This window comes from Lichenostomus cassidix, chromosome 1Aa, assembly GCF_008360975.1.
Source record: "Lichenostomus cassidix isolate B80296 chromosome 1Aa, HeHo_3.0, whole genome shotgun sequence".
In the NCBI taxonomy this organism is placed as follows: Eukaryota; Metazoa; Chordata; class Aves; order Passeriformes; family Meliphagidae; genus Lichenostomus; species Lichenostomus cassidix.
Window position 1 is genome coordinate 27,507,039 of NC_139480.1, and position 21,576 is coordinate 27,528,614.

Consider the following 21,576-nt stretch of genomic DNA (forward strand, 5'->3'; position numbering starts at 1 on the left):
CACTGCTTCTTTTAAGCAGACAGGTAGGTAGCTTTTGGGATTCTTGGCATGCTGTGACAAGCTCACAGCCTTAGAGGCAGGCTCTCTGCATCAGGGAAGATAAAAGAGATTGGATCCCTTCATAGAATCACTAAATGGTTTGTGGGGGGACTTCAAAGATCATCTAGTTTCAAGCCCCCTGCCATTGGCAGGGCCACCTTTCACTAGAGCAAGTTACTGAGTCCCATCCAATCTGACATTCATTGAACAATTCCATGGATAGGATATCCACAACTTCTCTGGGCAACCTGTTCCAGTGTCTCACTACCCTCACAGTAAACAATTTAATCCAATATCCAGTTTAAACCTACCCTCTTTCAGTTTAAGGCCATTCTCCCTAGTTCTCTCACAACATGCCCTTGTGAAAAGTCCCTTTCCTGCTTTCTTATAAGTACCTTTAGATACTCAAAGGCACTATAAGGTCTCCTCAGAGTCTTCTCTTTTCCAGGCTGAACAGCCCTAACTGTCTCAGCCTGTCTCCATGAGAGGGGTATTCCAGCTCTGTGGTCAACTCAGTGGCCTTTCTCTGGACTCCTTCTGACAGATCCATGTCCTTCATGTATTAGGGACCCCAGAGCTGTACTCCAGATGGGGTCTTAGCAGAGTAGAGGAGCAGAATCACCTCACTTGGCCTGCTTATCATGGCTTTTTTTGATGCAGCCCAGGATATATTTGGCTTTCTGGGCTGCAGGTGCACATTGCTGGGTTATATTGAGCTTTTTGTTCACAAACATTCCTAAGTCTTTCTCCCCAAGGCTAGTTTCAATTTATTCTCTAGAGAGATTGCAGAGGTTTGGCAGTGTGTCAGAGGTTTGGCTACTGTGGTCAGCTCCTACCCAGTACAAAGGCAAATGTCACCAAGGTGTTAAAATGTGTTCCTGTGTTTCTTCCTTTTCTTCCATTAGGTAGGTAACATCCAGTTACCTACCCCACATCTTTGTTTCTGAAGGAGCTTGTGCTTATTGGAGAATGTGAGTAAAGACAAAAAAACCCCAAAAACATTTCAATATCTGATATGGAAGACTTGGTTCAGGGTTTGGGTTCAGATCAGACACTTAAATCTTGACCTTAAGTACCAGATATGGATCTTGTAATCATCTGGCTCTTTGCTGCATGTTTGTTTTAAGAGTCCTTGGCTCCATAATGGATCGTTTTCTTCTAAATTAGTTCCTATAAAAGTTCTTCATTTTACTTGGTAGTCTCCTAGAAGAAAGCAGCTCCTTGGAGAATGTATGATAATGGTATAATATTTAGGCAAAGTTCTGGCAGGATTTAATGGATTACTTTTATAATGTTTCTACTCAATTCTTCCATTATAGGGTCAACAAAGCCAAGATTATCTTAACCTAAGCATGTCAGTCCTGTTCAAATCCAGTTGGTTATTTTCATGATGAAAATTAACATTTTAAAGTGCTTTGCTGGATTGGGGCCCAGATGATTGTTACCTCTTTCAAATTAAAGCTTCCTTGATCATCATAATAAGGGAATTATAGCAATAATTATTAATGAATAGTATTACTGAGCAAATTCCCCTATGAATCTAACTGCACATAGGAATTAGAGCATTGGTTTCAATATTTCATAAATGTAGTTTTGCAATCTTAATGCAATTTATTTACTTTCTTGCTTACTGATAATTATTACTATTTCTGGTAAAGATACATCCTTTGTGATTTGGAGGTGGACTGTTTTGATTACATGGGAGTAGATAATGAATCTTCAAAATTGTCCCTGTTGAGGAAAGCAAGAAAGTCTGAGCAGTTTGAGTTGACTTTTAAAAGGTAAAAATCTTTATTTTCAAATCTAGGAAGAAAAGCAGCAGAAACTGAGAAGTCAGGAACCTTCTAATGGATCTTGGATCTAGGCCTTTGTGTCAGTGAAAAGGAGAATTTAAAAATAAAAATAACTTTACATAGTGATAAAACCAAGGCTGGGTCATTTTGACAAGCTTTTACTACTTTTCTGTGAGCATTTCTACAGCTCATTGAGGTGAATACTGAAGAGAAGTGGTAGCACTAACACACTTGATCTTTCCTGGTGGTTTATGCATCATTGCTTCTTGATTCTCCATTGTGATGAACGTGCAGGGAAGAGCCTTTATGGAGATACTGCCCATTGCTGTCAGTGGCAATTTTGAATGCTGAAGCAGTTCAGGGGAGGTCTCATTTTGCTTGCATGGAATGGTACTTGGTAGTCTTTTTAAGTTTTACTTAAATAAACTTAGGAGAATTGCAGTGAAACTTCTGGATGGCAGCAGCCAGGAGAATTCATCTCTTTTCCTTATCCAGTTGGATGATGTGGATGATAAAGTCCACAGCTTGGGTACCTGCCTGGGGTGCCACAGTTCTGATCACAAGTCCTACTCCTCAGCTTCCCATACCAGCAGTGCTCCTAGTCTGGGGATAATTGGTGGCCAAGAGCAGCTTAATGCTGTGGTGGAAAGGAACGCTGGAAAGGGCTTAGAGAAGTGTGACTAAAGGGCTTAGAGAAGTGTGACTGGCTGGAGTCACATGTGAAGTAAATGTGACATGTTGTAGTACCACACATGGACAGAAGTGGGCAAGCAACAGAGAACCACAAAAGTTGGAGATGCAACTAGATTTTAGCTGGGTTTTGTTTGTTTGTTTGTTTGTTTTGTGTGTGGTGTTGTTTTGTTTGTTTGGGGTTTTTTCCCTAAAAATGGTAGGAGCCTTAATCATTAAAGGAACCCCCAGAAAAGTGGCCTGGTTTGGTAAGAGGGGCAAAGGCTATCACAGGCAGTGTTACAACTACTTGTAATGCTCTATGTCTGGACATGTTTTTGGGGAATTATTTTGTAATGGACACTGTAGGTACTTTCCAGATGCATTATAGCACTACAGAGAGATTTGTAAAAGACACATTTTTCTCCAGTTTATCTCTGATAGGTTTGTTCTCTGGTCTTAATGTTGTGAAAAATAAAGTCTTGTTCTGTGCCATCTTTCTGACAGGTCCCATACCACCAAGCATTTGATACTGGTTATTGGTTTCCTCTAATAGCAGTTTCACTTTTTTTTTTTTTTTAATGAGACTATATATCAAACTGAACAAGGCATCAAGCATAGTTACATTTTGAGAGGTGTTCCTTGATAACAGAAAGATGGACTGAGAAGTCTTAAGATTTTTTTTTTTTTAAATCCATTTATGTGACAAGCTTGTGTTTGGAGAACAGAGGTGAGAGAAGTAACAGAGGTTTACCTTTTTCCTATCTGATGACTTACCCAAATAGACCAAATGGGATTTTTAAGGTAGTTTCATTACAACACAAATTGATAAACTGGAATTAAATCAGAAAAGCTATAGGTAAACACATAAAAATAAAAGGCTTTGAATACCCATCACTCCCACTGTACCTTTGAAGAGCTGGCTTTTTTCCTCTGGGATGGTGAAACAAGTATTCAGCTCCCTCTTTTCCCCTGATTTTTTAACCGGACGTGCTCTTTCCTTACCTCAGGGAAGTTCCTGATCCTCTCTGGGATTTCCTACTTGCCTTGGGCTACACAGTCTCAGCTTGATACACCCCACTGCAGCTGCTAACTGCACACTGCATGGCACACAGCTTCTGGGTTGGTGACATTCTGGGATAGAGGCTCCCCAGGAAGGCAGAGAGCACCCTGTGAGTTTGCTCAGCTTGGGGAGCAAAGCCTGTGAAAAAGTCACGCTCTTTCCCTCCCCTCTGAAGACCCCAGGCTCCACAAAACTACAGGCAGCTGACTCAGTTACCTCAGCCCTCTACAGAATATACCATGCACAGTATTTTTACTGTAAACATAATTGTTTAAGATACACATACATCACTCAGGAGCTAGAGGAGGAGATGGTGGAGCCAGTGAAAGCTCTGTCATTGGAGAGTTTCATAGGGTTTGATTTTGACAGACTGTGTTGTCCTCCATGAAGGGTGTCCCTTACACAGATTTTTTGTCAGAACAGCATAGTCACTGCACATGATGCAGGACAGTGTTTACTGCTTGCTGGTGCAAACCCTCCTCCTCCATCAAGCTTTAGATAGGTATCAGCAAAAAGTATTTTTGTCCCCTCCCATTAGTAGCTCCACTTAGTTTTGTTTTCTTTTAAAGCAATAGTGGTGTTCATTGATAATCTCAGCTTGTTTTTATGGAGATAGCAGATGTCTTTGTACGTTTTTGTGATAAACAAAACTAACTACTAAGAAACAAACACTGCCCACATTAGAACAACCTTGAAGTCCTGCTGAAGTTCATAGAAACTGCCAGCTGCTCTATGGCAAAATTGGAGCCTGTAGATTAGAAAAATGATTTTTCAAACCCTGGCCACAGTTATAAGCTTGCATAGTCATTTAAATATCACTAATTTGTGTTTCATGTTTTGAGGAGCACATTCCTGAAAGGAAAGCAATTTCCTTTTATATTAGGAAATAAGAAGAATCTGGTAAGAGACATTTATCAAATTCAGTGCTCCTATTGCAAAAGATTACTACCTTTTTAAGATGTGATAACATATCAGTAGTCTGGAAATAGACTGGTAAGATCAAAATTTAATTGTCTAGAAGAATCCTGTCCTTCTTCATTGTCAGGTTATCTTAGAATATTACTCAATCTGATAGGAACAAAAGCTTTTGCATGCATTTTGGCAGAAAGTGCACTGAAAACAAGGTGAAGAGGTGGAATATGGCCAATATCACTCTTAAGTTCAAGACTAACTTAATTTGCCCTTTACAGGTCAGTAAATACATTCATATTTAATTCACTAATGGACAAATTTGATTATTTATTTTTTAAGTTGTATGCCTTCAGTTGTTTTGTTTTAGACCATTTTCATGCTTGAAAGAAATTAATCAATTCTATGAGAAATTGGGTGAAACTTCAATACAATAAAACTTCTGAGAACAGGTGGGCTGTATCAGTTACATTTAGTTAAATCTTAAGTGCCAGATGGTATATTTGAAATTTATTTCAGGATTTGGCTATAGATTCATTGTTTGTCAGTACCCATAACTTCTACTGCTGCTGTAAATAAAAGATTTCTATACAGAATGGAGTCCATCACTTTGTGTAAACACTAAAAATTATAGCCCCCAAACACTCAACTAAGCTAACACAAAAGGATAGTATCGTGTCATATTCTTCAGATATTAAAGTCTTTATGTGGGATTGCATATTTGTACTTTTTATTTATTTTGCTACTTCACAGACACTTATGGTGGGGTACTGTACATATCCTTAAGGTGTTCACTGCAGTTTCCTTTGTTTTAAAAGATGCTGGACAATTTTCTTTCAAAAAAAGAGTCTCTGTATGCCTGTTAAGATCTCAACTTAATAAATAAAATAAATAAAAATATCTCAACTTAATAATTAAAAAAAAAAATTAACAGGTAACTTCTGTCAACTCAAAGGCCCAAATAGTTAAATTTCAATTATTTATCTCACTAGTCAGATGGAGAACTGATGGAGAGTTCTCCAAGATGGAGAGTTCTACAAGATGGAGAATGACAAAAAAGGCAGTAATTTAACTGTTCTGGGTTTTTTTTTTACTGTCTTTTAACATCTGTATCCCATAAGGCAAAGTGTTTAGTCTCATATGGTGATTCAGCTCCTGTGGAACATTTCTTGTATTTGTTCAGGAGCTGCTCTTAGTTTTTGCAGATCTCAGTAACTGAAAGATCTTCTGGAAATTTTTCTTTAATTTAGCTTCACAGGACCATCCATACTTCAGCACAGGTGTGTGAAAGTCTCTGCAAACAGCAGGAGAATGTTGCAGTCCTTCTGCCATCCCATTATTGGTCATATAAATAAAAATGTTTTGTCTTGGAAGTATGTCAGAAAAAAAAAAAACTATTCAATGACTAGAAATACTTATTTTGCATTAAATTGCTTCGGTTTTGTTTTTTTTTTTTTTTTTTTAATCTGTGAAATGGTTAGCTTAATTTGTGTGTATAAAAAAGTTGGTGAGCATTTACATTTGTACAAAAGATGTGTTTGTGATGCTGTGTCATCATTTTTCATTTTGATTTTTGCTGCTAAAATCAAGTAGGCTGCAATGTTAAAGTCATTGGACCAAAACTATTATTCTTTCAGAAATAGACCACACCTATTCAAAAGTATCCTTTCTTTGTTTTTTACATAGTTACTGTTTACTCATTCAAAACCAACATTCCCACAGTATATCCCATACCATGGTAGCATTTCACTTTGGGACTTGAAATTGAGCTCGTACTTCCTCAAAGAAGGAATTTGCAGTTGGGAATTTGATTTTAGTAGCATTGCTTTAGCTTCTTCTAAAACCAGAAAAACAGTTTGCATACCCTGTGTAGTGGTTGCAACCCTTTATGTTTTGTAGCTCATGTCATATGTTGTGTTTCTCACAAAATGCTGTGTACTATTCCTTTGTTCAGACAGAGTTTTAGACGTTAGTCTGTTCATTCAGATTTCAGCATCAACCCATGGAAATGGCCTATTCTGTATGTGCTGATGAAATCTGCTTTTTGTTGAAAAAGAAAATCACTGAAAAAGTTTATGCAGAATTACATGGTGGGAGGAGGAAATAAATAGTACAAAAAGTCATGTAAATCAATTGCATTGATATAGGCTAGAAAATAAGGGTTAAAGGAAGGAGGGCTTCTCATTCCCATTTTTTATAGAATTTACAATCCTGGTCTGGCTTAGATTTGTGTTTTCCCCCAAAGGTGAAAATTTACATATTTAATTGATTTTCCACTAAATTCTCACTGATAACTGAGAGTTTCGTACTTCTATTAATTGCTATGCTCTTCCCCCTGCAATCTCTGATGCATATTTAGAACTTCTCATTTCATACTGTCTCTACATTTGCAGTTAGTAATTTCTCATAGTGCATTTCTAAGGAGAAAGTGGATGATTAAAAACATGATTGCTCCTGGATGTGGGAATACATATTATTGCAGGGGAAGATCCTTCCTAGGAGAATCCAAATGCCTGATTTCGTCTTTATTTGAAAGAATACATCTGTTCCCAAGCTGAAAAGAACTTCTTTTCTCTATTTGTATTTGTATGTTTATTTTCTGTCTGGTCAGACAGGACTAATGTTGTGTGTTGTGTGATGGAGGTGTTGATTCAGAAAACTGTGAACAAATATAGATGGAAAAAGTCAAAAGCCATGCTCTGGCAAAGAGGAGAAAGGGCTGGTGGTGAATAGCAGAGGATGATTGTCATTGACAATGCAGGCTGTTGGTGGCACAGAAGTAGGAGGCTTTCTGTCCATTTTTTGTCACTTTTGCTTCTTTACCAACAAGCTACTGATCTAGGTTGATCCGCATTTGAGAATGCTTGGTGGTACTGGCTGGGAGGTATGTTTGATATGAGGATGAAGATTAAATACTGGCCTCCCACTTCAGTTCTCCTGTGATTTTCATGCAGCCAAATGCTATCTTCGTGCTGCTTATTAGGAATCCCACTGCCATTTTCTTCATTCAAAAGTGTAGTGTGACATGCAGAGCTAGTGGGGAATGGAATAAAATTAAGCTAGCAAATAAGGTATTTCTTCTAGCATTCTAGTGGTTCACAGTGGGAAAAGGCACCCTTATTTCCTCTATCAGTGCAATGGAAAGGACAGCAGTCCACTCTGAAAAGCAGCTCTGTAATATGCTCTCTCTGAATTTGCAGACTGAGTAGAAAACAGATAAAAATCCAAATATGCAGATTACAAAGTGAGCAGGAGAAAATGCCTTCTGACTATTGTGTACTTTGTTATGAGTATTCATTTGCAGAGAGAATATAAATTGGTATTTCTGTGGTTTGGCATCTGAAACACTTTCTCAGGGCACCAAATTTTTGTGGCCACAAGACCTCTGAATAGAGACCATGCTATTCCCCAGATGTCTGGAGTTGGCAGAGTGCATTCAGCAGAGCACTCTGCTGCAGCAGATGCAGGTGGGGTGGGCACAATGGGCACCCTCTGTGATTTTAGTCGCACCCTTCTGACACACACTGTGCTCTGGGGAGGACCTCAGGCCTGCCCTGTTGCAGTGCTCTTATCCAGTGATCCCAAATCCCAGCCCCAGAATGCTTGTTCAGGGGCCATGGGCTTGTGCCTCTGAGGCAAGGGCTGCTTGTGGCCCCCAGCTACCTGTGCCCCTGCCCTCACCCAGTGGCCCCCTCCCAGCCAACCCTTTTCACAGCAATCCCAGCAAGATGTTAGGATGCAGCAGTTTGTCTCTTGTTTGTATGGTAAAAGGCTTGTCATTAAAGCATTTCAGTCAGCTGGAAACATTTATTGGCTAGAGCTTCATGCTTAAAAAGAGCTGGCAGCCCTGAACTTGTTGCTATGCTCTGCACAGGCAGTGGCCCTGAATTTCTGCTCACAGTAATGGATACTTGTCTTTTTCTGCTTTTCACCAAAACACATAATTCAGTTGATTCCTGTGGTGTACCCTGAATTTTTGTATGTCTTTGGATGAGGATATGGGAAGGGTGTTGGCTTTAAAACTAGGCAGCCCAACAGGGAATTGCTGCCGGGTCAAGCATAGGCTTGCTTTTATTTATCCAGTAATGTAAGTTGTTACTGTGATGACCAATAAAGCAAATGAAGGGAGTTCTTAGCTAATGACAGATAGAAAAATCAATGCAGGGGTCAGGAACATCATAGAGAAAGCATGCAGAATAGAGTGCAAAATCAGCACTATCAAAGATATAGGAGAAAAATATACCAAACATCTTTTCTTAAGCTAAAACGTATGAAGAGGCTCAGTGCTATAACAGTTGGGCAGCTGGCCCAAGGAGAATGATGTGACCAAAGAAACAGGTGAAGAGAAGACCTGAAGAAGAGAATTTTCCCATCAATATTACCAAGAGTCTGTAGAGGAATATACTGCAGCAAGTCACGCTGCACTTGATGCTAGTGTTGGATCAGCAGTGATTTGAAGTGAATCACTCTGTAAATGTTGTAAACCGTTTGGAGGGAAGTTTTGTGTGTTATCTTGGATACAGCCTTTGTTGCTCTTTGAGAGCAAAGACCTAGGAGAACATGAAAGTAGTAATCTCTCCAGCTCTGTAGCCGTCACTAGCTCTTGGAGCTTTTGGGATATTTGGAGTGGCATTTTTCTCAGAATATATATAGAATCTCTTTTGTACTTGAATATGGCTGATACATGGCTGTAGTGTATACTACCAATAACTATGGTTACTATATTATTTTTAATTCTTATTTTATAATTATAAATACACAGTATGATATTTTAAACCTGTGCTATATTACAGAATACAGTATAGTACATGTAATAGGGACAATCATATAGGCATGCAATTTATATAATTGTATTAAATATCATGATTGATTCAGAATAATGAATAAAAGAAGTATTTTCATATGAATAGTATCTTCGATACCTCAGAACACCGACTTAAACGGTAAAGCAGAACAAGCAGTTGTTTTGTTGTGGAACATGTTTAGGTATTGGTAGCAAAGTGGGCCACAGAGGAACAAAGTCACATTTTCAGTTAAAATTACTGAACTAGCAGTCTTGATTTTGTGCCACATATGACTTCTCTGTAGGAGCTGGGGGCCAGCTCAAATTCTACTCCTGACTCCAAAGGGTCTAAGAGATAGTCCCTGTTTAATTCCTGTTGTTCTATGCCCTCTAGTGCTTTCCATTACTGTAGTGCTGAAAAGTCAGAGTCATCAAACAGAGATCCCTTTAAACAAACAAGAAGTCAGTCCCTCTCCCAGTGAGAATTACTCACAGTGGTTATGAGTGGAAGTATAACATAAAAGACAGATGGGGAATTGCAAAGAAACAGTGAAAGTAAATCAGCCATTGAGGACAGTGGTGTCAGCTTTCCAGAGCAGCCTACATGCTGTCAATTTAATTTCCAATTATCATAGCAAACAAGATTTAAGAAAGGATTTGAAGGAGGGCATTGCAATAACTTTGCAGGTGTTGCAGAGAGTTCTTTCAAAGTATGAAGTGTAATGGGAGGAAGCACAGAAGTGCTTGACTGAGAATTTAAAAAGGGGATAATGAAAAATAACTTGCAGACTAATTGTAAGTTGGCTGTTCAGTACCAAGTAAGAATGATAATGAGAGTGGCCCATGGAACAAATGTGAACTTGCTTTTATTTGACATACCAAAGAAAAGAGTGGAGGGAGGCAAGAAGAGGAAATCACACACTCAGAGTGATGCACCAGAAGAATGGTCTTTTCAGTAGTACTCTTATTGGTGTTGTGTGTGTCCAAGCCAGAGGGCAAGATTTTGGATTGATTTAGTTCTGAGATGATGAGAATCTGGACAAGGGTATTAATTAAGAGCATATCAGATGATTATATACAAGCAATATTACACAGGAAGATTCAGCAAGTCTGGATTTAATAACCTGAGGATGATCTGGGTTAGAGATAACATTCAGACTGTACATAGCGATTCAGAAAGGATCTGGCAGGATGAGTTTGTGGGGGTGGGTAATAACAACCCTAATGTCTGTGTGGAGCCTAAGCTGATGCCTGAATTTACAGTACCAGAAATACTGTCTGAAATACCAATTTGAAAAGAATAAGGTGTTATTGAAGTAGAGGTATGTCGCTGTTGAGCAGCTAGCAGAGTAATGAAAGCACCAGTTCTCAGTGGCAAGAAGGAATGACCTTTATTGTTTTGATTTCATCACATATATAGAGTTCTCAAAAGTCACCCAGATTGGTCAGTCAGAAGCCTTCCCCCAGGCCTGATTGGCCAGGCCTGCACTGTCCAAGTTCTGGGACACTGTTCCAAAAACATCCAAACTTTATCTTTATTTACAAAACACAAGAAAACTTCTCATGGGAAAAACTGTGCTAGCCACAGAGGTGTGGGATCTAAAGAGAAGATAGTAGTTGAATCTGTGTTTATAGATGAGATTGTACTAGAGTGAAGTTTTAGGAGGAAAAAAAGACCAAAAAATTCTCCAGAAAGCATAGAAGAAAGCATGAAGTTGTTCCTTTGAATGACATCCAGAGCAACAGTTAGGGACATCAGGATTAGACTGTGCCAAGGCAGCCAAAACATCAGAAGTAGAAACTCCTAAGCATGAAAAATTGTTGGCATGTTAGGAAGAATGAAAAATGAGCCCTGGGTAGCTGCAAATGATAGAGATTTAAAGAGCTCCATTTGCACATTTTGAGTGCAAAAGGTAAAAGCCAGCAGGAAAGGAAGAGAGAAACTTCATGCAGTAGTTTAAAGCTAATACAGAGCAGCAAGAAAGCAGGAAGGCGTAATGGTGGCCAGGGGAAACACTAGGGTGTTTTTTCCTTTGTGAAAGGAAAAAGTGGTGAGGGAAGAGTGGGGAAGAGAATGAAGCAGGGGTAGGGAAATGAGAGTTTCTGAAGGACTGGGAAATTGAAATGGCTGTGACTCTAAGGAGAGTGGAATAAATAGCAGGATTCAGCACAGTCATTTTCTGTGCTTCAAGGATGAGGTAGGGAAAGGAAGGGAAAGCAAAGAAAGAAAAAACAAAGTTGCTATTATGTCTGTCTATTATGCTATTATTTCTGTTGGAGAAATAGACACATAGAAAGAGAAGTAGAAACAGGAGGATTTGAGCACTGGAGTTGAAATGATAGTCATGGATGTTTAAAATAAACGGTAGAATGAAAGATTTATATGTAGAAATTGTGAAGGAGAACAGAATTAATTTGTTGTGAAAAACGGGTTTTGCTCAGCGTAGGAAGATGATGGTGAATGTGGTTCTTAGGGACATGGTTTAGTGGTGCATTTGGAAGTGCTAGGTTAATGGCTGGACTTGATCTCAAGGGTATTTTCAACCTACATGATTGTATCATTCTATAAATCAAGGATGGGGTTAGACTGCAGTAAGGGAGAATAGTGAATGAATAATAGAAAGAGGTGCATGAAACAGCGTAATTTGAGAAACTAGTTACTGAAATAAAAGAAAGATTTGTAAGATATCTATAAGAAATGGCTGCATTAAATGGTTTTGTGGTCTCAGAATATACCCTGCTGGAAATGGGATCCTGTGATTGAGAGTAGCTGACAATCCATTGTGTAGTACATCTTAAAACCTTACATGCCATGAGTACTTTCCCATTCCAAACTGAAGAGAAAGTTCTCAAGTCGGGAGTTCCTACTTCAAAAGGGTAATTTGTCAGGAGGGCTGGGAGGCTATGTGTATTGTACAGGAGCTGGTTTTCATGATGAAGGATAAATGTTTGAATTTTTTGTGGGTTTCTGACTTCTATCTAGGCATAGTAAAAATGGAAGTGTCTCATTTAATTGAGAAGTGTAGAACAGGAGGAATAAAGCAAGGAGAGGAGGGCATTTTCATTATCTCCTTTTCATCATTAACAAATGAGGGAATGCTAAAAATAAAATTAAATACACAGAGAAGGCAATCAGCATGGATTGTCGTATTGTCACAGCTTCTGTCTGCATGGATTGTCAGATTTTTTTGGGACACGTGTCTAACACAGTGAAATACCTAGGCAGTACTTCAGTGTAATGAAGTACACCTATAACACCCATATTTGTGTTTGCTGACACCGGTAACTTCAAAACACTAGTTTGTCCAGTTTCTAGCTCTTTCCCTTCTAAATAATAGAGCCCTTCTTACCTTTGTTATTTTCCAAAGAAAGTGTAACCAGTTTCTATTTGCATTGTCTGAGCTTCTTATGAAGTTCTCTGATACAGGGAAGACTAATTTTATTTCACAGAGCTTCTAAGTGTTCTTTTGAGGAGCCCATAAGATTACATACAAATTCCAAAATACCAGGCAAGGATTGCAGACATTTGAACAATGTCTTTTTCTACGCAAATTGTTATTGAACTGATGTATTACAATACCAATGACAATCACATGGAGACATTTTCCATTTCAAACTTCTGAATTCAATGAGTAATTTAAATTTATCTCATAATAAAATGTGGAAAGTTAGTTTCTTTCTGAGTCAGTGATCAAAATTCATATTCTAGACAGAACTGTCCAATATGACACTTGTGTCATGGCATTTACATATGAAATCAGGTTTAAACAATTGCTCATTTTCTTTAACGAATCCCAAACATAGCTTGAATAGGGAGAGTAAAAGATGACAAGGTGATCCTGTTCCCAAATTACTGTGTCTCCTGCCCTGTGTCCAGGAAATATTCTTGTTGAAGCACGTGAAGGGGGAATACAGTGACAGATTGAAATGTCTAAATTGAGTGGTTTACATGTTAGTACCTACATGTGATTAACATGTTCTCAGTCTGATCCTAACTGGCAAAAATCTAACCAACAAGAGTCCACAAACATTGGAATGATTCAACTTGCCCTTAAATAGACCACAACAGCTGAACAGGTTCTGACAGATTTCTGACAGAGAATGGGCACCTTACTCTTGCATAGGCATGTGCTACTATCTGTCCAAATTTAGACATCTATCTGGAGCACAGTCCCAACATAGCAAGAACTGGCAGATGTCCACTGTAATGGTAAGCACAGGACAAACTAGTTTGCAGTGCCTACCTGAGCATTGTTTTCCCAGTAAACTTTGCACTTAGAACTGATTAGAGTTGGACCAGAGTGAGCTCATGGGGATTGCATGATCTGGGGCATCAATCTCATCTCTGTATTCCCATTCTAATCTGATTAATTAAGGAGTCAGGTTCACAACATCACGTTTTCTGATAAGACTTGTAACTTCTAGCTTAATGCTTGTCAGAGATTATTGTGACCCAGCACTCAGTATAGTAGTGAGTGAAGAATCTGACAAACTAAGCTGCTGATTTTGATGTACCCCAAAGAACTGATTAACTGCTGTCATATGATAGCCTTGGTAGCTGTTGAGAAAGGATGTACCAGACAGACATACGGGAATTTCCTGGCGACACGTTTGCAGCCCACTGAAATGTATGAGCATGCCTCAGCATGAGAGAAAGCAGTAGACACTGGATGTGTTGAAGGGTGATTGCTTTGGTGAGAGACAAAGAAACTTCTTCCTGAATTTCTGCTGAAAAAGCCTCTATTCATTCAAATTTCCAGACTGTATGCCAAATCCTCCTCACTATAGACAGTTTTCCATTAGCTTACTTGGGAGGACTCTGAATGTGTGCAATTGCAGGAGAGTCGATAGTTTAGCCCAGATTCAGGTTTTCATCAATATGTGTCTGTCTCTGTTTGTGCTGCGGTTCCATCAAGATTTTTTGTTTTGCCAGTCGTACCTTTTTCAATCCCAGGAATAAGTATTTATTACAGGTCTTACTAGCCTCTTGAATATCTTTTAACAAACCTCAGTAACAAACCTCAATAACAGTTCTTTATTTTAGTGATAATGATGTATTTTAGTGATTAAAGACCAGACCCAAACTCTGTCAAGGGTAAGGAATAATTCCATGCCTTTCAGCAAACTACAGGTCTGTGTCTTTCACAAGCCAGTGACTATGCTGTCTGGCAACACCAGGGTAATCAAAGATCCTTGTTTTTTTTTTTTAAATACTGCTTTGGAGTTTTACCTCAGTCATGACTTTATGTTTCCCTTTTGTCCATCTTCCCTCTCTCTTCTATTTCTTATGAAACATTGGCAGTTGTGGTTTTCCTGTGCATGGGAGGAGAAGCACGTGGCAGTCAGAGACTGGGAATGCCCAGAGGCTGCTGAAGACAGGGGCTGAAGACAGGGTTGATACACTGTCAATGAAGCTTGTTTAAATGACAGGGGTGCCATAAAAAGGACTATGCTGAAAAGGCTGGAAGATGTTCAGATCTGTGGGAAGAAGTAGAAATTCTGGGACATGTTTTAATCGATCTGGCAGATACAAATTATGTGAGTTGTGCTAGACAAAAATGCTGTGTCTATCTATGCAGACAGAATATAATATATGCACTCTAACAAAAGGATTCAAGTGAAAATGGACTAGTTTCCTGGTACAAACACAGCGCAGGTGTACAGAGGGCAAAGAATGTGTCATGGGGTAGAAAGCCTTTACATCTGCCCTGTGCTTTCACAGGTTCACTGTACTTTTAACGTGGGGTTAGGAAAACATACTTGCTTCTCATCCTGCACAGAGTTAAAGGAGAAACAGTCTTCAGGGAACACAGACTTCAAATGAAAGGCTCAGATAACGCAGCATTTTTTGGAGGTCAAAGACATGCAGAGTCCAGATTAAACACTCTGCAATATGTAAATGCCACACCATGTATGTTGGAGTTACGCTTGAGTGCTGCAGGGGGAAGCCTGTGTCTGCATCCTGTTTTGGATGGAATACTGTTTGTTGCAGCAATTGCCCAGCCCCAATTGTTTTAGCGATGAGCTGATCGATACCCCATTACTGGATGTAACAGTTCCTGCAGGAAGTACACAGAAAATTTTAATGCATGAATTATGCATGCTGTTCTCATTCTTTAGTCTCAGAGCATAGTGACAGAGATTGTAAAGATGACTAGGGTAGTTTCTTGCATAAAGTGACTGCAGTGAAATGCTTCATATTTTCATGCACACAAGCAGCATTGAGTGGGACGGCCTATTTAAGAAGATATAAATCCCCAAGCTTACAGCACAGAATGCTTGATTTGAAAGCATTGCAGCCATGTACAGAGCCAGTTTCCCTGCTGTCTAAACCTGCTTTCTGCTGAAGGTTGGCTGAGGGATGCTAACGGCTGTGCTCTGCTCTGAGGTCACAGTTTGAAGTCTTTTTTTTTTTTTTTTTGGTAATTTGTTTTCTGCCACAGGAGAGGATCTGTGGAGTTTATTGATGTAACCATCCTTGTGTTTTTTCAAAGATGCAAACTTGGAATAGTTATTCTGAACAAAAGGACAAGAAGGAATTCACCACCTAAGGTAAAAAGGAGTATTTTTTATTTGTGGATTTGAGTGCAGTAGAGGGAATATGCTGAGACAGGATTATGATGATGCAGTGTAGTTACATTGACTCAGATACCTGGGCTGGAATGTAGAGTCAGGATTCTCAGGTGGATATAGCTGAAGAGATCCTACTAGTCTGATTATTTTTAAATGGTTGTTTAAATGTTGCTGAGACTAAATACTGTGTTTGAATCCTGCAGTTTGTTCAAGGGTGTATATTTCTGATCAATTTTTGTCTGCTATAGATGACTGCGTTGTGGGGAGGGGCAGGACAGTCACTGTGGTGATCAATATAATAACGTGATCTATTTCATTAGAGGTCCTAACTGAGTAATGACAATGAAATTTCATTGACTTTTTTTCCCTCTATCTGTACATTTTCTGTACCATTTGCAAGCTGCAGTAAAATGTATGCTAGGAAAATGCATCCCAGAATCTATAGCTTCTCTGTCCTGTAAATAACTAAGATGATCATACTGTTACATTTTGGATAAAAGTCTAGGCTTTCATTCAGTGAGGACAATCCTTACTGTCCTTCAGAAAACTATGTATTCTTAGAAATTTTACATAGAAGTACAGCTATTTCTAATTATGTAATTTGCTGGGAATTAAAAAAAATATTTAAAAGAGTCTACATTTTTTTAATTTGCATGTTTGACAATTTTGGATATATTCAAGAAAATAATTTAACTAATATAGATGTACAGTAAAGATACCACATTTTAAAAGAAGATAAGTTAAATTACATATTCAAATTAAATTATTTACCACAGTAAATGCTTAAAAATTCTATATCATCAATATGTTTTGCACTTGTAGATTTTAGTATTTTGGAAAATGGAGTACAAATGCTTTAGCTTCTGTGCTCAGTAACTCGGAGATGTACCCATACTTTCAAAGAGATATATTGTCACAGGGTATTGAGAAATAGCTATTTTAGTAAAACTGAAAGCTGTTTCCTGTGTGATCTCAAGAAGCAAGGCATTGCCAGTAAGCATTACAGGTGCTACCCTTCCTTGGATTTTTCATTTTGAGTTTATATTGTTATTTTGCATTTGCATCTAACAATGCCTGATGGGCCAGTTTTGGATCCCCGAGTCCTTTTGCCACGTTGCACAGAAACCCATATGGAGCCCTGTCTGAGTGAACAGTGTGTGTTTGCTTGTTAATTACCGAACAATCAGCTGGAAGTACGGCGTACGGAGATCAGGCATTGTTAGCGCTGCTGACTGAAAACAAGCACCCATCGCGGTGAAGCGGCAGATTTGAAGGCGCCGTTCAGAGCCGGAATGCACTCCCCGTGTGGGAGCTGCACCCCTGCTCCTGCCCAGGGTCTCGCCCTTCCTCCCGTGCTGGGAAGGCTGGCATTGCCGGGATGGGGTGGCCTGGCCGGCGGGCACAGCCCGGGCGGGATCCCGGCATGCCGAGGCCTGCGGGATGCTGAGTCACAGCGCGGGGCTGCTCGCCGCTCGCCGGGCCTCCATCGGCCACGGCAGCTCCCGAGAGCAGCGGGATGAAGCCTGGGCAAGAAGAACACACCTACCGGGGGCAGAGAGAGAGAGGGGCGTTAAAAATCCTCGCTGGCAAAGCCTGCATCTCGCGTGTGCTGAATGCAAACACACTGCTGGGCTGGGAACGCGGCGGCGATGGCAGCGGCAGCAGCGAGGAGCTCGCATGATGCTAACAAGGAAGATGTGTGTGATAGCTGGATGCTCGCAAATATGCCAGTCAGTCTTCATTTGCCATGGAGGATTTATTCTACTTTCTCTGCTTCTGCCGTGAAATATTACCCGAAATGCGTAATTTGTAGATTAAGCAAGCTTTCGACCGTGAAAACAGATGTAAAAATGAGAATAACAGCAGGAAAAAAATCCCAAACAACCTTCCTAAATTCCTCTCTTTCAGTTAATTAGGGAATACCTAACTTCATTTATCATGGAAACTGAGTAAATTAATGGAAATGTATTTCTGTGAGAGAGAATTTAACGCGTGTACAGTTAAGGGTTGCACATTAAAATACTAAATTCAGAACATAGGTGATTTACTGAAACATGGTTCAGCTGTTTCAGTGCTTTGCTACTATATCCAGATGTATCAGTGAATGAACATTGCTTGCATTCTTTGACTGTCATAAATACAAAGCATCACAGCCATAATCACAGTGACACATATAACAACATTTCAATCTTTTTCACATTGAGGCTAGGGTACTGAAATTACCTGTGTTTAATGAGGAAACAGATACATTAATAAAAGGTAAAGAATTGGAACTAGTAATATTGTCAAAGAAATAATGGCTAGGTTTTCCAAGGCATTTGAGAGAGGTATCCAGGGTCCATTGAAGTTCCCTAGGGACCATGATTTTTAGTCTCTGGCTGAGATTTTCAGAGGAGCATACATAAATATTTTATTCAGAACAGAACAAACAGCCTGAATAAAAAGTGAGGAAAGCAAAGGCAACACAGCAACTATTTGCTGTTTATATAGGTAATTAGAGGAAGAGCAGACTTTTGTTGTTGTTGTTGTTGTTGTCCACAATCTCCTCAGATAACTGGTGATTATATAATTTAAAATATCAATAATTAATCCAGAGTACTATGCAGAGGAAAGGGCTAAGAAGGGAAGATCTTACAAGCATCTTATTAGTAAGGCATATTCTTAGGAAAATGTGCAGCTTAATGTAGGCAGAAGTGTCCATTAATAATGTGTCGGAATATTGTCTTTCGTGTTCTTATTATAAAGTCAGGGATTCAATTACAGTACTTGGTTTTCTCAAATTGCGACTTTGCAAATTTTAACTGACTTGGACTTAATTCTGGAAAATTGTCTGGTAATAAATACATTTACAACCAGAGAACTGATGCCTGCTACCAAATCTTATTGATTTTATTCTTGCTCTGGGCTGTAGAGCAGATCCATTCATTTCAGTTAGTAACTGAAGGTGTGACTACCAGGAAAATTAGGAGTTTTAAGAGCTGATGCTTAGGCAGCATGGGAAACTCAAATGAATACAGATGAGTTCTCACTCCCTGTTGCAGTAAAGTGGCATGGTCATATTTCTGAGTTATGGCCTTGGGATAAGTAAAAGGAAAGTTTTTTCTTTTGCTCTATGTTGGTTTTAATTTGTTACTGTAAAGAGAAAGTAGAATTAATGCATATTAATAAGAGGAAATAATAACAGGAATTAATGCTTATTGTCATGCAGTTGGTATTGTTCCAAAAGGGGTAAAATACTAGATTAGCAGTAAAGAAATACTTTGGCATATATTTTTGCGAGCAGAAGCATGCTTTAAAATTACTGATAACACATGAAATATTTTTTTCTTGAAATTCACTATATTATACACTGTTACTAGTCTTTTTTTTTTTCATTTCATCCTATGATTGAGAAGTAATCTCTGAGAACAATCAGATTGCTTATGATTGATTAAATAAATCTTCAGACACTTAAAAATTAGCAATTGCATAAAATAGTTTAACACACGTAACATACAGATATTTTACCAGTGCTTATTAACAGAAAAATACACTTGTATGCAATACCTGTTTGCTCAACAAGTCTGTTCCCTAAGTACTAATTCTTCAGCATTAACTGTGAATAGGCACGTTTTCCTTCTGTTAGCATTTCCATGTAGATAAAATTAAAGGGATGACAGAGCTGAGTTAAACATCACTCATGGGTAGCACCAAAAACTCGTTTGACTTAGCTGAGCAGGAAGAGAACTGAAACTTCTCCATCCTATTTGTTGAAGACATTATTCACAGTACAGTAATATTTTACTATATTGGAAATGAGGTCTTCAGTCTCTTAGGAGAAACTGGTGAGAGAAGTTGTGTCACAGGATTTCTATTGGTAGTTATTTTACTAAAAAAAAGGCTGGCACACTAAAGGTTACTTTATAAAAATAATTATTCACCTGCCTGTTGAGCTGGAGGCTATAAATTCATTGATTAATGTAGGTCAGTGAAACTATTTTGAATTTTTCAGATGAGATTCTTGAGCTACATCTCGTTCTTTATTTTAAAAATGAACTTAGTATCTGAAAACATGGATTTAGCGTGAGTAAAGTAAAGCACAAAGGACTAGTGGAACAGTGTAGCAGAAAAAAAAAATAGTTGTAGACAGACAAATCTGTTCCTTAAGATTTGATGTTGGAAGCAGGTATAGTACATCAGATAATGGCACAGAAGTCTGCAGACCTTTCAGGATGGGGAGTTCAAACACAGGCCATTCCTTTGGGTGCTGGAATAAGACTTAACCACAATGTTCATTCCTGTTCAGTCCAGTGAGCAGTCTCCCATTCTGAAACCTTCTCCAAAGGCATGGGAACGATGATCTTATTCCTTAGATACAAAGCTGTTCCCACTGCACCCCATTACAGGATGAAATAAATTACACTTGGGCTGTTTGTTTGCTTCCCAGCAGACTCTAAAAGTGTTACTGCTGCTCTTGACGTCAGATGAATGCCACCAGTTTGACATTTCTGTGTTACAAGACTTCATACTTGCTTTTACTGACCAGAAAATGGTGTTAGAAATAAAATACAAAATTTTATTTGATTAACTAATGGAACTGAAACACTGTGTTATTTAGTGTAAATATCTAGTTCTGATAATTATGTTCACTTTGATATCCCAGCAGACACTTGAAGAAAGTATAGGCCATATTTCCTCACATGGAAACACTGCCATCTGGAAAAAGCGAGTCTTTTAACTCATTATATAGGCAAAATAATGACCTTAGGTATTAGAGACCATCATCAGAATGTGCTTAGAAATTCAGGACCTTGCATCCAGCCTCTACCAGATTCTTGTTTATGCTCTGTGGGAACATTGAACTGTTCTTAGGGACCAAAATACGTAGTCTTTCCTGGAAGAGCTGGAACAAAACTCTTCCTAAACTTGCTCTTGATTTAAGTTTCCAGGTCTGAAAGACTGGGCCCCTTTGGAAGTGCTCTTTTGTGGGGGATGAGTGGGATTTCATAGCGGCAGAGAATGACTGCAGAGTGGTCACATCTTTGGCTAGTCTTTGTCCTCCTCCTGGGGCAGAGCATGCTGTTCCCTTGTGCTCTTTGATGAGAATATTTCAGGGATAGCCCTAGGGAGAAGTCTCAGCCGGGAAACAGCCAAGGGCTGTGAGCTGGGAACTGGCAGACAGCTTTCTCCTGCCAAACAGGACAGACGCATCAGAAGGATTTCTGCTTTGTTTTCCTTCTTTTACTTTTTTTTTACATAAACCTGTTTCTTAGAGTAACTGAAATTGACTCCTTTCTGTTACATTCACACCCTGTGCTTCCCTGCGCTGGGATTCCTGGGGCTCAATATCAGCTGGCAGTGGCAGTCTCAATGCAACATATTGCTGGTTTCCTACCACAGCTGATGTTTCAGACAACCCAGCAACCACATTGTCCATGGAGGCCGTAAGCCAAGCATAGGAGCTGTACCTGAACTGGTCATGAATCACATGTAGGTCAGGATCTTCACATTGGCTACTACTGCCAACACTGTAGCTTCTGATCTCTTTTCTTGCCTGCAGTAACATCATACTTTGGGAGTTGTGCTGGTTTTTTCATGGAAAGGAGGAGAATTTGGGATGTTAATGTGCACAAATAAGTGCTTTTTTTTTTGTCTTAAGACAGAAAGAAATCCCAAACTGGCATTTTAAGGCATTACTACATTTGTGATAGTAATGTAGCGTTGTACTGATCATAGCTGCATTTAAAGAATTAGTTCTGCACTTTGTT

At 39.1% G+C, this 21,576-nt stretch overlaps 1 protein-coding gene and 1 long non-coding RNA gene across 2 annotated transcripts in view; one reads left to right on the plus strand and one right to left on the minus strand.

The window, feature by feature from the left end:
• CNTN1 (contactin 1) overlaps positions 1-21,576 on the plus strand; it is a 219,746-nt gene that overhangs the window by 73,796 nt on the left and 124,374 nt on the right. The gene's annotated exons all lie outside the window — the stretch shown is intronic.
• The window catches only part of LOC146443366 (uncharacterized), a 135,699-nt gene continuing 124,751 nt past the window's right edge, over positions 10,629-21,576 (minus strand). Inside the window, exon 2 of the long non-coding RNA XR_014847031.1 lies at positions 10,629-10,763. This is a non-coding gene — a long non-coding RNA (uncharacterized LOC146443366). The remainder of the gene's footprint in view (positions 10,764-21,576) is intronic.